The sequence below is a fragment of the Idiotropiscis lumnitzeri genome, unplaced genomic scaffold (assembly GCF_059441095.1).
Source record: "Idiotropiscis lumnitzeri isolate Australia: NSW breed Sydney's pygmy pipehorse unplaced genomic scaffold, RoL_Ilum_1.0 HiC_scaffold_113, whole genome shotgun sequence".
NCBI classification, from domain to species: domain Eukaryota; kingdom Metazoa; phylum Chordata; class Actinopteri; order Syngnathiformes; family Syngnathidae; genus Idiotropiscis; species Idiotropiscis lumnitzeri.
The window spans coordinates 405,233-408,965 of record NW_028283651.1 but is presented as its reverse complement, the minus strand read 5'-3'; positions in this window follow the sequence as shown (position 1 = coordinate 408,965).

The window sequence follows — 3,733 nt, the reverse complement described above, 5'->3', positions numbered from 1 at the left end:
TAGTCGCTCAGCGCAACGCGGAGTTATTTTTGAGCCGTCACCTTCCTCCCCCCGAGCCATTTGAGTTTTTCGCGACCACCTCCCACTCCCCCTCGCGCGCTTCACGTCCCAAATCCCGGAAGTCACGGTCACGTCGCGCACATCGTTCACCATCAGTTTCAGCACCGGATCACGCTCCCCTGGCGTCTCCTAGCTCGCGTTCACCAGCCCCCGCAGTCACGGTCCCTCAGGTCTCCCGTTTTCCTGATTCCCTATGGCGGCAGGCTGACAGGGATCAGGGCCCCCGGTTCGGCTGTGCCCGGATCGACTGCTGCGCCCGGCCCGCTGTCGCCTCCACGCCTGCAGCAGTGACCAATGCAGCTCCCGCTGCACGGACCCCGCCGCCTCCATGCGAGCCGCAGCCTCCAGAGTCCCGTGCCGACTCCTCGAAGGCGGCCGAGCCCCGTTCCGGCTCCCCGCCAGCTGCTGAGCCCTGTCCCGGCTCCCCGCCAGCTGCTGAGCCCTGTCCCGGCTCCCCGCCAGCTGCTGAGCCCTGTCCCGGCTCCCCGCCAGCTGCTGAGCCCTGTCCCGGCTCCCCGCCAGCTGCTGAGCCCAGTCCGGCTCCCCGCCAGCTGCTGAGCCCAGTCCCGGCTCCCCGCCAGCTGCTGAGCCCAGTCCCGGCTCCCCGCCAGCTGCTGAGCCCAGTCCCGGCTCCCCGCCAGCTGCTGAGCCCAGTCCCGGCTCCCCGCCAGCTGCTGAGCCCAGTCCCGGCTCCCCGCCAGCTGCTGAGCCGTGTCCCGGCTCCCCGTCAGCGGCCGAGCCCCGTCCCGGGGCCCCAATGGCGATCCCAGCTCCCGATCCAGCGGAGCACGCTGTGCGCCCGAACCAAGTTCACGTTCAGGCGGAGCACATCCTGCCCCCGACCCAAGTTCACCACGTTCACGCGGAGCCCGTCCGGCGTCCGTCCCTAGTTCACGTTCAGGCGGAGCACGCTGTGCGTCCGTCCCAAGCTCACGTTCAGGCGGAGCACGCTGTGCGTCCGTCCCAAGCTCACGTTCAGGCGGAGCACGTTGTGCGTCCGTCCCAAGTCCACGTTCAGGGGAAGCACACCCTGCTTCCGACCCAGGTTCACGTTCAGGAGGAGCACGCTGCGCGTCCGTCCCAAGCTCACGTTCCGGCGGAGCACGTTGTGCGTCCGTCCCAAGCCCATGTTCCGGTGGGGCACGCCTTGCCTCCGCTCCAAGCTCACGTTTTGGCAGAACACGGCCCGCAGCCGTCACTCCCGGTCCCTGCACCCGTGGTGGACGACGAGCAGTCGCCTGCCGTATCGGTCCCAGCGGCGCCTGATGAAGCGCCGCCGCTCCCGGTCCCGGTGCCTGCGATGGACGACGGTCCGCCGCCGAGTCACGCCTCAGCCTCGGCGACGCACGACGACCCACCATCGCACCCCGCTCTGGCCTCGGCAGCATCCGACGACCCGTCGCCACTGCTCGCCTTGGCTCCGGCACAACGCTCGACGACCCACGGCCGCTCCTGGTTTCTGCCTCGGCGGTGGACGGCGACCCACCGCCGCTCCACATTCTTGTCTCGGCAGGGGTCGACGACCAGCCGCCGCTCCCGGTTCCGGTGCCCGCGATGGACGACGGTCCGCCGCCGCGTCACGCCTCAGTCTCGGCGACGCACGAGGACCCACCACCGCGCCCCGCTCTGGCCGCGGCAGCATCCGACGACCCGTCGCCACTGCTCGCCTTGGCCCCGGCGGCGCTCGACGGCCCGCGGCCGCTCTTGGTTCCTGCCTCGGCGGTGGACGACGACCCACCGCCGCTCCATGTTCTTGTCTCGGCAGGGATCGACGACCAGCCGTCGCTCCGCGTTCCTGTGTCGGCGGGGTTCAACGATGGGCCGCCGCCCCACGTTCCGGTCTCGGCGGTGTTCGACGACCAGCCGCCGCTCCACGTTCCTGACGCGGCGGGGTTCGACGACCAGCCGTCGCTCCACGTTCCGGTCTCGGCGACGCTCGACGACCAGCCGCCGCTCCACGCTCCCGCCTCGGCGGGGCTCGACGACCAGCCGCCGCTCCACGCTCCCGCCTCGGCGGGGCTCGACGACCAGCCGCCGCTCCACGTTCTGGTCTCGGCGACGCTCGACGACCAGCCGCCGCTCCACGCTCCCGCCTCGGCGGGGCTCGACGACCAGCCGCCGCTCCACGTTCCTGTCTCGGCGACGCTCGACGACCAGCCGCCGCTCCGCGTTCCTGACTCGGCGGGGTTCGACGACCAGCCGCCGCTCCACGTTCCTGACTCGGCGGGGCTCGACGACCAGCCGCCGCTCCGCGTTCCTGACTCGGCGGGGCTCGACGACCAGCCGCCGCTCCGCGTTCCTGTCTCGGCGGGGCTCGACGACCAGCCGCCGCTCCACGTTCCTGTCTCGGCGGGGCTCGACGACCAGCCGCCGCTCCGCGTTCCTGTCTCGGCGGGGCTCGACGACCAGCCGCCGCTCCGCGTTCCTGTCTCGGCGGGGCTCGACGACCAGCCGCCGCTCCGCGTTCCTGTCTCGGCGGGGCTCGACGACCAGCCGCCGCTCCGCGTTCCTGTCTCGGCGGGGCTCGACGACCAGCCGCCGCTCCACGTTCCTGTCTCGGCGGGGCTCGACAATCTGCCGCCGCTCCACGTTCCTGTCTCGGCAGGGTTCAACGACCAGCCGCCGCGCCACGTTCCTGACTCGGCGACGTTCCATGGCCTGCCGCCGCTCCTCGCCCCAGCTCCATCAGCGGACTTCATGTGGCGTTCGGGTCGTTCCGGACGTCCGCCTGAATGGCCCCAATGGGACGCACTGGCCTGGCCACCCTCACGGCCCCCTGAAGGGTCACGAAAAGACTCGCTGGTCTGGCCTCCCGGGAATCCGCCAGACCGGTCTCGATCACGGGTCGTTGACCCACCTCCCGACCCCTTCCGCCCACCCTCGTTCTTAGACATGGTTTTCCTTTTCTTTTCTTTTCCTTTTTTTTGGGACGTCTGGAATCCGTCCCTTGAGGGGGGGGTACTGTCATGATCCGCGTCGGGCATGACAGCCTTTTGTTATTGTTTTCATATGCATGCGGTTTTTGTTATTGTTTTTGTTGTTATTTTCTCCCCTCCTTCCTGCCATGTGCCTTTTCCTGTCTGTTTTGATCAGCTGAGCAGGGGCGTTTCCCCTCAGCACCTCGCCCTCACCAGCCACGCACCTGCTCCTCATCAACGATCACACACCTGCTCCCCATCTGCTCCCCTGATTACCGGACTACTTAAGCCTTCCATGCTCTCAACCGAGTGTCGGGTCATTGCCGAAAATCACGGACAGCCACGACCACCTTTGTTCACGTTCTGCTCCTTGTTCATGTTCATGCTCTGGTTCCCCTCTTCGTTCCCGTCTTTCAGTGTTGTTCCTCGCCCTGCCTCCCAGTCTGGTCACGTTAAGTTTGTCTTTTGTTATTTTTCACCCTGCCACATTGTTTGCCCTGGTTGTTTCAGTTAATAAATTCCCTTCACGTTACTGACCTCTCTGCCTCCTCGCCTTTTGGGTCCACCTCCTCCTCGCCGACCGGCGAGTCCTGACAGTGCTTGTTCTTTTACTGCTCTGATTTTTCATTTTTTTGACAGGTAAGTCACACCCACATGGAACATCAGCTGATAAAGACGGGTCTCAAGACACCATCATGCGACACTCTGAAGAAGGCGAAAGACTCGCCGAAACATGTCAGGTAAAAAATTAACCT